The sequence below is a fragment of the Oncorhynchus nerka genome, unplaced genomic scaffold (assembly GCF_034236695.1).
Source record: "Oncorhynchus nerka isolate Pitt River unplaced genomic scaffold, Oner_Uvic_2.0 unplaced_scaffold_39___fragment_4___debris, whole genome shotgun sequence".
Lineage (NCBI taxonomy): Eukaryota > Metazoa > Chordata > Actinopteri > Salmoniformes > Salmonidae > Oncorhynchus > Oncorhynchus nerka.
This window is the reverse complement of record NW_027039951.1, coordinates 18,855-32,080: the sequence shown is the minus strand read 5'-3', so window position 1 is coordinate 32,080 and position 13,226 is coordinate 18,855. Positions and strand designations below refer to the sequence as shown.

Below are 13,226 nucleotides of genomic sequence, written 5' to 3'. Positions count from 1 at the left end.
CTATGGGCTGTTCTTAGGCACGACACAACGCAGCAATATACCACAGCTATGGGCTGTTCTTAGGCACGACGCAACGCAGCAATATACCACAGCTATGGGCTGTTCTTAGGCAGGACACAACGCAGCAATATACCACAGCTATGGGCTGTTCTTAGGCACGACGCAACGCAGCAATATACCACAGCTATGGGCTGTTCTTAGGAACGACGCAACGCAGCAATATACCAAAGCTATGGGCTGTTCTTAGGCACGACGCAACGCAGCAATATACCAAAGCTATGGGCTGTTCTTACCACAGCAATATACCACAGCTATGGGCTGTTCTTAGGCAGGACGCAACGCAGCAATATACCACAGCTATGGGCTGTTCTTAGGCAGGACGCAACGCAGCAATATACCACAGCTATGGGCTGTTCTTAGGCCACAGCAATATACCACAGCTATGGGCTGTTCTTAGGCAGGACGCAAACGCAGCAATATACCACAGCTATGGGCTGTTCTTAGGCCTGACACAATAACGCAGCAATATACCACAGCTATGCACGCAGCAATATACCACAGCTATGGGCTGTTCTTAGGCACGACACAACGCAGCAATATACCACAGCGATGGGCTGTTCTTTAACGCAGCAATATACCACAGCTATGGGCTGTTCTTAGGAACAACGCAACGCAGCAATATACCACAGCTATGGGCTGTTCTTAGGAACAACGCAACGCAGCAATATACCACAGCTATGGGCTGTTCTTAGGCACGACGCAACGCAGCAATATACCACAGCTATGGGCTGTTCTTTGCAACGCAGCAATATACCACAGCTATGGGCTGTTCTTAGGCAGGACACAACGCAGCAATATACCACAGCTATGGGCTGTTCTTGGCAGACTAAACGCAGCAATATACCACAGCTATGGGCTGTTCTTAGGCACGACGCAACGCAGCAATATACCACAGCTATGGGCTGTTCTTAGGCAGGACGCAACGCAGCAATATACCACAGCTATGGGCTGTTCTTAGGCACGACACAACGCAGCAATATACCACAGCTATGGGCTGTTCTTAGGAACGCAACGCAGCAATATACCACAGCTATGGGCTGTTCTTAGGCACGACACAACGCAGCAATATACCACAGCTATGGGCTGTTCTTAGGCACGACACAACGCAGCAATATACCACAGCTATGGGCTGTTCTTAGGCAGGACGCAACGCAGCAATATACCACAGCTATGGGCTGTTCTTAGGCCTGACAACGCAGCAATATACCACAGCTATGGGCTGTTCTTAGGAACCACGCAGCAATATACCAAAGCTATGGGCTGTTCTTAGGCACGGCATAACGGCAATATACCAAAGCTATGGGCTGTTCTTGGGCAGGCAGGATTAACGCAGCAATATACCACAGCTATGGGCTGTTCTTAGGCACGACGCAACGCAGCAATATACCACAGCTATGGGCTGTTCTTAGGCACGGACACAACGCAGCAATATACCACAGCTATGGGCTGTTCTTAGGCACGACAACGCAGCAATATACCACAGCTATGGGCTGTTCTTAGGCACGACACAACGCAGCAATATACCACAGCTACAACGCAGCAATATACCACAGCTATGGGCTGTTCTTAGGCAGGACACAACGCAGCAATATACCACAGGAACGACACAACGCAGCAATATACCACAGCTATGGGCTGTTCTTAGGCACGACACAACGCAGCAATATACCACAGCTATGGGCTGTTCTTAGGCAATGACCCAACGCAGCAATATACCACAGCTATGGGCTGTTCTTAGGCACGACGCAACGCAGCAATATACCACAGCTATGGGGCTGTTCTTAGGCAGGACACAACGCAGCAATATACCACAGCTATGGGCTGTTCTTAGGCACGACACAACGCAGCAATATACCACAGCGATGGGCTGTTCCACGCGCAATATACCACAGCTATGGGCTGTTCTTAGGCAGGACACAACGCAGCAATATACCACAGCTATGGGCTGTTCTTAGGCACGACGCAACGCAGCAATATACCACAGCTATGGGCTGTTCTTAGGAACGACGCAACGCAGCAATATACCAAAGCTATGGGCTGTTCTTAGGCACGAGCAACGCAGCAATATACCAAAGCTATGGGCTGTTCTTAGGCAGGACGCAACGCAGCAATATACCACAGCTATGGGCTGTTCTTAGGCAGGGCAACGCAGCAATATACCACAGCTATGGGCTGTTCTTAGGCACGACGCAACGCAGCAATATACCACAGCTATCGGCTGTTTTTAGGCAACCATAACGCAGCAATATACCACAGCTATGGGCTGTTCTTAGGCACGACATTTAACGCAGCAATATACCACAGCTATGGGCTGTTCTTAGGCACGACGCACGCAGCAATATACCACAGCTATGGGCTGTTCTTAGAAACGGAATAACGCAGCAATATACCAAAGCTATGGGCTGTTCTTAGGCACGACGCAACGCAGCAATATACCACAGCTATGGGCTGTTCTTAGGCACGACGCAACGCAGCAATATACCAAAGCTATGGGCTGTTCTTAGGCACGACGCAACGCAGCAATATACCAAAGCTATGGGCTGTTCTTAGGCACGACGCAACGCAGCAATATACCACAGCTATGGGCTGTTCTTAGGCACGACGCAACGCAGCAATATACCACAAACCCCCGAGGTGCCTTATTGCTATTATAAACTGGTTACCAAGGTAATTAGAGCAGTACAATTAAAATCTTTGTCATACACGTGGTATATACTGCTGCTTTCAGCCAATCAGCATTCAGGGCTCCAACCACCCAGTTTATAATGGAGATTATAAATTGGGTGGTTCGAGCCCTGATTGCTGATTGGATGAAAGCTGTGGTATATCAGACAGCATACCATGGGTATGACAAAACATTTATTTTTACTGCTCTAATTACAAATGGTAACCAGTTTATAATAGCAATAAGGCACCTCGGGGGTTTGTGGTATATGGCCAATGTACCACAGCTAAGGGCTGTGTCCAGGCACTCCCCATTGCAGTCCTTAGCCGTGGTACATTGGCCATATACCACACCCCTTGGGCCTTATTGGTTAAAAACCATTTGTAACAAACAGGGGGAATGCAAGCATGAAACCATGTCAGGAAGTTCTGTAAGTCCTTAGGGGTTTTTTTGGAGGGGGGGGGGGCAAAAATGAATACTATAGTTTTTTACTTCTGAGTTCCCTAATTTGTATGTTTCTGTTTTTAATATGTTTATTTTCCAACGTCATGGTAGTACTTGGAATAAGGATTATGTTGAAGTAATATAGAGTAATACAGAAACCATATATAGGAGGAATAATGTTTCAAGTTCCAGGTTTGTCCATGTTTCACATTGCACATAGATCTCTATTCTGACTGGCTGGAACCTTGTAAGGTATCAACTGTGTAATCCAAAAATCATTGTTCGTGGTCGTTCTGAATGTACTATTGATTGTGAACAGCATATTATTCTCTGATATTACCAGACCTGTCAGCGGGGTGCAGTACTGGAGAAGTTGCTCAGAAACATACAGATGTTGTAAAATTACAGTTGAAGTGTGTTCCAGGTAGGTCTCTTCTGCAGTTGAAGTGTGTTCCAGGTAGGTCTCTACTGCAGTTAAAGTGTGTTCCATGTAGATCTGTAGCAGGCTCTACTGCAGTTGAAGTGTGTTCCAGGTAGGTCTCTACTGCAGTTGAAGTGTGTTCCAGGTAGGTCTCTACTGCAGTTGAAGTGTGTTCCAGGTAGGTCTCTACTGCAGTTGAAGTGTGTTCCAGGTAGGTCTCTACTGCAGTTGAAGTGTGTTCCAGGTAGATCTCTACTGCAGTTGAAGTGTGTTCCAGGTAGGTCTCTACTGCAGTTGAAGTGTGTTCCAGGTAGGTCTCTACTGCAGTTGAAGTGTGTTCCAGGTAGGTCTCTACTGCAGTTGAAGTGTGTTCCAGGTAGATCTCTACTGCAGTTGAAGTGTGTTCCAGGTAGGTCTCTACTGCAGTTGAAGCGTGTTCCATGTAGGTCTGTAGCAGGCTCTACTGCAGTTGAAGTGTGTTCCATGTAGATCTGTAGCAGGCTCTACTGCAGTTAAAGTGTGTTCCATGTAGGTCTGTAGCAGGCTCTACTGCAGTTGAAGTGTGTTCCATGTAGATCTGTAGCAGGCAATATTTATTACTGTCATGTTGGTATGAACGGATTCGGGAGACAGGCACAGGAAAGTGTAATAGTTTTTTAAATTAAGCCCAAATTACGGTGTGCCGTGTAAAGGCACGGGGACAAAGACCAAACAAACACGTAACAAAAACACAGGGTAGAAACCCAAAACAAAAGAGCGAGGAGTACCTCAAATAAATAACACACACGCACAATGATCCCACATGGGACCAGACCCATAATCACCTGCACAATGATACCACACGGGACCAGACCCCGTAATCATCTGCACAATGATACCACACGGGACCAGACCTGTAATCATCTGCACAATGATACCACACGGGACCAGACCTGTAATCACCTGCACAATGATACCACACGGGACGAGACCCGTAATCATCTGCACAATGATACCACACGGGACGAGACCCGTAATCATCTGCACAATGATACCACACGGGACGAGACCCGTAATCATCTGCACAATGATACCACACGGGACCAGACCTGTAATCACCTGCACAATGATACCACACGGGACCAGACCTGTCATCATCTGCACAATGATACCACACGGGACTAGACCCGTAATCATCTGCACAATGATACCACACGGGACCAGACCTGTAATCATCTGCACAATGATACCACACGGGACTAGACCCCGTAATCACCTGCACAATGATACCACACGGGACCAGACCCGTAATCATCTGCACAATGATACCACACGGGACCAGACCCGTAATCATCTGCACAATGATACCACACGGGACTAGACCCCGTAATCATCTGTACAATGATACCACACGGGACCAGACCCGTAATCACCTGCACAATGATACCACATGGGGGACCAGACCCCGTAATCATCTGCGCAATCCACAAGGGCATGAAAGCCCACAACACACAGCACAGGTACTCACACGCACCAACGGACATTGTAACAATAATCGACAGCCCAACGGAAACCAAAGGGCCCACGTATACAAGTACTAATCAGTGGGAATAGGGGACAGGTGTGCGTGAGGAATGTTCCGGAGGCATCCGTGAAAATTACAACCTTGATATGGGGTTATCTATCTCTCACAAATTCAAACGTTTCAGATATGCTAAATGGTGAGTTGAGACGATGGAGTGCCATAGTACATGGCTGTTTGATATTTCCCTTGATTGAAAACTGGTCAATCTATTCCTTCTGTACATTTGGTCATTTGTATAAGGGACTGAATCTTCTTTTTGACAATGCAGTTTATTGTTATTTTGTTGTAGCTTCAGCCTCCTAGCAAAGGCAACCATGTTTTTGCCTAAAATGTCCCGGTACTTGGTAACGTTCATGATGCCGTTGACCTTAACAAGACCAATTGAAGCAAAAATAGTCCCATGACATCAAAGATCCACCACCATATTTTACAGTAAGTATGAGGTACTTTTCTGCGTATGCTTCGTTTTTTCTTCTTCTCCCCCCGACGCCAAACCCACCACAGTTGTGCGTTGCCAAAGAGCTCTATTTTCATGTCACGTGACCACAGCATCGGTTCCAATCTAAGGCACAACGCCGTTTAGCAAACTCCAGGCGGCGCTGTGATCAGACATGACTGGAACACACGGCAAAACACTTGTGAAAGAATACAATGTGGTCAGCCTATTTGTTTCATAGAGACACCCACTAAAAAAGCTATTCTCCTCTAAAATAAAAGTCCTACCGGTAACAGGGTCACACATTTACCACAGAGCTAGGAATGAGAAACACAGTCACTGGGAGTGACTCTGTCTTCCTCTGATGATTACGAGTCAAATACTGTGTTAGTATTTTAGCTATTTTGTACCCGTTTCAGCCCGTGTTTTCTCTGAGCTAGCGTATTTGCCCTGAAGATGTTTTCTTTCTCTTGTCTCTTTTCTCGTTTCAAACAGTATTTGGTGAATTCAAGTTCAAGCACACGTGATTCCACTAAATGAATTAGCAAACCGTCGATGAGATGAATCAGGTGTGCTGGGCTTGGAATGGAACACATTTGTGAAACTGCTGGGGTCCCCAAGCTTTTGCGAAACATGGATCTATATTTTCTACGTTCCTCTACTCCATTTGAACCACATATTGGTAACGTATTATTATCATTAGGCAAACGTTTTAAGTAATGATTAGGTGAATGACCTTCTTACAGTTGACCATTAAGTTGACATCAACAACACCAGTACAGGATCGACAAGCTATTTTCAGTTTGCATGTTTTGCTCAGGTGCAAAAATAGCCTTATGCTGTAACTCTGTCAACAACAAAACATTATAATTATAGCCTAAGGCAGGTGCGCAATGCTGTCGGGGTACGCAAATAAAAATGGGATTCACATTATCATTTTTTTTATATATATTTTATATATATATATTTTTTTTTTCCTTCACATTTTCAAACAGTACATTTATATTTTCCAACGGGGCCATACATTTGGGTGAGGTTTTTTTCTCGCCTGAGTAGCCTCGTTTCACTGCCAAAAATAAAATTAAACCATCTAGTGTTCAGCGAAATGACAACACAATGTCAAATACAAGTAGCCTAGTCAAATAATTAACATGATTTTTGTGCAAATTAACTCACGACAATGTCAAATGTGATATAGAGAAGTACCTGAGTGAGCTGGGTGCGTATTTACGCAGGTACTTTCCCGAAACGCATGACACAAACAACTTAATTTGTTATCTGAAAACTAAATACAGGCACAGACTGTGTGTGGAAAATGATATAAGACTGAGACTCTCTCCAATGAAAAAAGAAGGTTTTATATGTAAGATGGTTAAATAATTATTGATTATTATTATTATATTATTATTTGTGCCCTGGTCCTATAAGAGTTCTTTGTCACTTTCCAAGAGCCGGTTTGTGACAAAAACTCACACTCATTCTTATGTTTAATAAATATATAATATAGTGTGAGTGTGGCAGGCTTACAATGATGGGAAGAAAAAAAGCATTTGAGAGTGTGCTGACCCTGGTGCTAGAGGGGGTACAGCTGGAGGTTGAATGTTTGAAGGGGTACAGCTGGAGGTTGAAGGTTTGAAGGGGTACAGCTAGAGGTTGAATGTTTGAAGGGGTACAGCTGGAGGTTGAATGTTTGAAGGGGTACAGCTGGAGGTTGAATGTTTGAAGGGGTACAGCTGGAGGTTGAATGTTTGAAGGGGTACAGCTAGAGGTTGAATGTTTGAAGGGGTACAGCTGGAGGTTGAATGTTTGAAGGGGTACAGCTGGAGGTTGAATGTTTGAAGGGGTACAGCTGGAGGTTGAATGTTTGAAGGGGTACAGCTGGAGGTTGAATGTTTGAAGGGGTACAGCTGGAGGTTGAATGTTTGAAGGGGTACAGCTGGAGGTTGAATGTTTGAAGGGGTACAGCTGGAGGTTGAATGTTTGAAGGGGTACAGCTGGAGGTTGAATGTTTGAAGGGGTACAGCTGGAGGTTGAATGTTTGAAGGGGTACGGGACTATAAAACGTTCTAATGTGATTTCTCATGTTGAAGACAGAGCTTTTCTACACTTTGTGGCCATGCAAAGGCCAGACCTGGGCTATAACCAACTCACCACCATCTCAGTCCACATGTTTCAGGGACAACCTCTCAGCGCTACACCTGGACGACAACCTAATCACAACTATTGGGTCATCCTCTCCTGCCTCTCTCTGGATCGACATGTAGTGAACTTAAACCAACAACAAAGTACCTGATCTAAAGGATGTTCAACCCCTCTTACGTTTTACCAAATTGGAAGGAGGAGGAGTGGTAAGAAGAAATTTACCTCGTTGGAATTAAGGAAAATATCAAACATGTCTGTAGGCCTGAGGCTGCTGGATGTATCCCAGAATCCATTGGAAAGGGTCCAGGCATCACAGCAGGTGTTCGTCCTAACCTTCAGAATTTAAAACTCTCCTACTGTGGCCAAAATGGAAGCATGGAATGGGATGTTGGCAGTCTTTTTCTGGGTGACATATCCTTGCTAGACCCGAGTGGCGTCCAGATATCTTTTGAGGATATGAGTATGGTACTCCAAAGCTTCACCAATTCTTCGTTAACATCTCGGACACTTTTTCTAATTTAGGGAGAAAGACATCCTTTGCTATAAAAGTGGGCAATATTGCCTGTCACATATCTACTCCGAGTGTACTTCGACTGAAAGAAAATAACATCAGTTTTGTATCTGAGGATTTGCTGTAGTCGCTGCAGTCAGCCCCCAAACAAAGCTTGATTTATCAGACATTAATATGTCTGAGCTGTCTGAGTCGTCATTCAGATCCATTAAGCAGCTGATAAATCTAAGACTAAGCCACAACAAGCTTTACTCTGTAACAAATGCCATGAGGAATCTCCCAACTGTACATTTCTTGGATCTCAGTTTCAATAACGTCAATACTCTGGATTGCTCAGATGTTACCATTCTAACAGGACTCATACAACTCGTCCTTTACCACTATAAGATGTGTCTTCCAGGATTTGAAGGAAGGACATTTATTTTTATATTTCACCTTTATTTAACCAGGTAGGCTAGTTGAGAACACCTTTATTTAACCAGGTAGGCTAGTTGAGAACACCTTTATTTAACCAGGTAGGCTAGTTGAGAACACCTTTATTTAACCGGGTAGGCTAGTTGAGAACACCTTTATTTAACCAGGTAGGCTAGTTGAGAACACCTTTATTTAACCAGGTAGGTAGGAACACCTTTATTTAACCAGGTAGGGTAGGCTAGTTGAGAACACCTTTATTTAACCAGGTAGGCTAGTTGAGAACACCTTTATTTAACCAGGTAGGCTAGTTGAGAACACCTTTATTTAACCGGGTAGGCTAGTTGAGAACACCTTTATTTAACCAGGTAGGCTAGTTGAGAACACCTTTATTTAACCGGGTAGGCTAGTTGAGAACACCTTTATTTCAGGTAGGCTAGTTGAGAACACCTTTATTTAACCGGGTAGGCTAGTTGAGAACACCTTTATTTAACCAGGTAGGCTGTTGACCTTTATTTAACCAGGTAGGCCAAGATAAAGCAAATCCGTTCTGTAATGGTTTTCTTCCGTCGAAGGAGAGGAGGACCAAAATGCAGCGTGGTTAGAGTTCATGGTTTTTAATATGAGAAACTCAACATGAACACAATTACAAACAAACAACAACAACAACAGTCATATCTGGTGCAGAGAACACAAAGACAGGAAACAACCACCCACAAAGTACCCACAGAATATGGCTGCCTAAATATGGTTCCCAATCAGAGACAACAATAGACAGCTGCCTCTAATTGAGAACCAATCTAGGCAACCATAGACATACAAACTACTACCTAGAAAGGAAACAGCCCCATAAACATACAAAAACCCCTAGATCAGACAAAACACATAAATCCCCCATGTCACACCCTGACCGACCCAAAATAATAAAGAAAGCAAAGATATACGGCCAGGGCGTGACAAGTTCGGCACATACAACAACATAGAATTACACATGGAATAAACAAACATACCAGTCAATAATACTGTAGTAAAAAAAATGAATGAAAAAACCTTGAATGATGCTTTCAATAGAGACCCTGCAGTTGAATGGAAATAAGCTAAACCCAATCAATAAAGAAGACTTTACAAGTTTACAATCACTCAACAGTTTGGCTTTTATTGACAAATTGAGAGATTGCTCAACCCTCACTCTGGCTACAAATACAATCCCTTCACACATACACTACCGTTCAAAGGTTTGGGGTCACTTAGAAATGTCCTTGTTTTTAAAAAGAATTTTTTTTTTCCCTTTAAAATAACATCAAATTGATCAGAAATACAGTGTAGACATGGTTAATGTTGCAAATGACTATTGTAGCTGGAAACGGCTGATTTTTAATGGAATATCTACATAGGTGTAAAGAGGCCCATTGTCAGCAACCATCACTCCTGTGTTCCAATGGCACGTTGTGTTAGCTAATCCAAATGTATCATTTTAAAAGACTAATTGATCATTAGAAAACCCTTTTGCAATTATGTTAGCACATCTGAAAACTGCTGTTCTGATTAAAGAAGTAATAAAACTGGCCTTTAGACTAGTTGAGTATCTGGAGCATCAGCATTTGTGGGTTCGATTACAGGCTCAAAATGGACAAAAACAAAGTACTTTCTTCTGAAACACATCAGTCTATTCTTATTCTGAGAAATTAAGGCTATTCCATGCGAGAAAATGCCAAGAAACTGTAGATCTTGTACAACGCTGTGTACTACTCCCTTCACAGAACAGAGCAAAACTGTCTCTATCCAGAATAGAAAGAGCAGTGAGAGGCCCAACTGAGCAAGTGGACAAGTACATTAGTGTCTAGTTTGAGAAACAGATGCCTCACAAGTCAACTGGCAGCTTCATTAAATAGTACCTGCAAAACACTAGTCTCAACGTCAACAGTGAAGAGGCGACTCCGGGAAGCGGGCCTTCTAGTTAGAGTTCCTCTGTCCAGTGTCTGTGTTCTTTTGCCCATCTTAATCTTTTATTGGCCAGTCTGAGATATGGCTTTTTATTTGCAACTCTGCCTAGAAGGCCAGCATCCTGGAGTCGTGTTCCTGGAAGAGATCCCAGACCAGCAGCTCTCTTCTTACCACCGCATGAGGAGGCAGCTGAAGAAACCGACCTACCTGAGCTGGCTCAGAGCTGGGGAGCACACCGGGATCTTCTGGCAAAAACTCTGGGTGGCCATGGAAACCAGGGACTCCATCTTCACCGGGGTGAAGAGACCAGTGAGACATAAACTAAATGTAATAACCTTTTTAACCTAGATGTTCTGAACTTTATCAGAAAAGTTATGATATTAACATGACAACGTTATAGACAAATGTCCATATGAATTCTGAATTTAAAATTAATGAATTAAGTAGTTAATAAAATGTTATTGTGTCAAATTGTCAATTCATCATGGGATAAATTGACACAAACAAACATTACAATAATTCACTATGGAAATTAAATGATAATTCTCTATAATTAGAAATTCAGCTAATATACTTGAAGTTACATGCCTACCCATCCAGGTAAATATTGAACAACATGTGAGTAGGCCACTGGAATTGTTTTTATACATTTGCTTAGCTTTGCCTAATATCATTGGTGTTTTATTTTCTTCGTGTATAATTATTCATGTATAATTACAGAGTACTACCTTATTTTCGGTTGTTAATTTGTGGAGGGAAATCCCTTTTGACTTGTAATGTTCATGACGAATAAAAGTTTGTAAAACGTTTGTCAGTTGTGCTTCATTTGAACTAGCAAGCCACTTAACTAACTAATACTAGCTAGCTGACAAGCTAATGAAAATAACAAACGCTAAGTTAGCTGACAAGCTAAAGAAGATAACAAACGCTAAGCTAGCTGACAAGCTAATGAAGATAACATACGCTAAGCTAGCTGACAAGCTAATGAAGATAACATACGCTAAGCTAGCTGACAAGCTAATGGAGATAACAAACGCTAAGCTAGCTGACAAGCTAATGAAGTTAACAAACGCTAAGCTAGCTGACAAGCTAATGAAGATAACAAACGCTAAGCTAGCTGACAAGCTAATGAAGTTAACAAACGCTAAGCTAGCTGACAAGCTAATGAAGATAACAAACGCTAAACTAGCTGACAAGCTAATGAAGATAACAAACGCTAAGCTAGCTGACAAGCTAATGAAGTTAACAAACGCTAAGCTAGCTGACAAGCTAACAACGCAAAACACTCAAGAGGAAGATAGGTCACTAAGCTATCAAATCAAATTGTATTTGTCACATGCACCGAAAACAACAGGTGTAGGTAGAACTTACAGTGAAATGCTACCTTACAAGCTCTTAGCCAACAATGCAGTTAACAAAAATACCCCCCCCCCCCCCAAAAAGAAAATAAATAAAGTAACAAATAATTAAAGAGCAGCAGTAAATGAACAATATCTAGCTAGTTTGCTAGGTTAAATCCACGTGATGATCTTGATGTCATTTTAACTACACACACTATCCGGTTCAGCCTCAATGATAACAACAAAGGCAAGCATAACGATGCAGGACAGACCTCCTCCAAACGACAAAAGCGCCATCTGACATCACAATTTCAGTGTGTAGAGTGGCCCGTCTACCACTAGAGGGAACGCCATCTCTATACATGTCAAGTTCACCACACTCTGTAACTTCAAAAGCCTGTCTGCTTTGGAAACGTAACCCCTAAGTACAGTGATTGTAGACTTGGAAACATTTATGAACACACTGTCTGTGGTGTTGCCTGTGGTCGATGTTGAAAGACTCTTCTCAGAGAGTGTAGCTACCTCCTGTGGCTCCCTCTACTCATCCACCTACCACAGAACCTTGGATATGCACACAACACAATGATTATGCAACTCATTTTCCCCCTCGAGGATTGTTTAAATATTTACATTACCTTGACATATATTATGTGAAATAATTAATTTGTCTACGGTGGTAGTTGGATAAGGAGCATCAGCGTTTGAGCTCACTGAACTGTTGAATGGACACTACCAGAGATGGGTTGTTGAATGGACACTATTAGAGATGGGCTGTTGAATGGACACTACCAGAGATGTGCTGTTGAATGGGCACTACCAGAGATGGGCTGTTGAATGGACACTACCAGAGATGGGCTGTTGAATGGACACTACCAGAGATGGGCTGTTGAATGGACACTACCAGAGATGGGCTGTTGAGTGGACACTACCAGAGATGTGCTGTTGAATGGACACTACCAGAGATGAGCTGTTGAATGGACACTACCAGAGATGGGCTGTTGAATGGACACTACCAGAGATGGGTTGTTGAATGGACACTACCAGAGATGGGTTGTTGAATGGACACTATTAGAGATGGGCTGTTGAATGGACACTATTAGAGATGGGCTGTTGAATGGACACTACCAGAGATGGGTTGTTGAATGGACACTATCAGAGATGGGCTGTTGAATGGACACTACCAGAGATGGGTTGTTGAATGGACACTACCAGAGATGGGCTGTTGAATGGACACTACCAGAGATGGGTTGTTGAATGGACACTACCAGAGATGGGTTGTTGAATGGAC

General features: G+C 43.2%; 1 pseudogene; it reads left to right on the top strand.

Annotated features, from left to right (window-relative positions):
- Nucleotides 1-7,595: 7,595 nt before the first annotated feature.
- LOC115127776 (protein artichoke-like) lies at nucleotides 7,596-12,660 on the top strand (annotated as a pseudogene).
- Nucleotides 12,661-13,226: the final 566 nt, after the last annotated feature.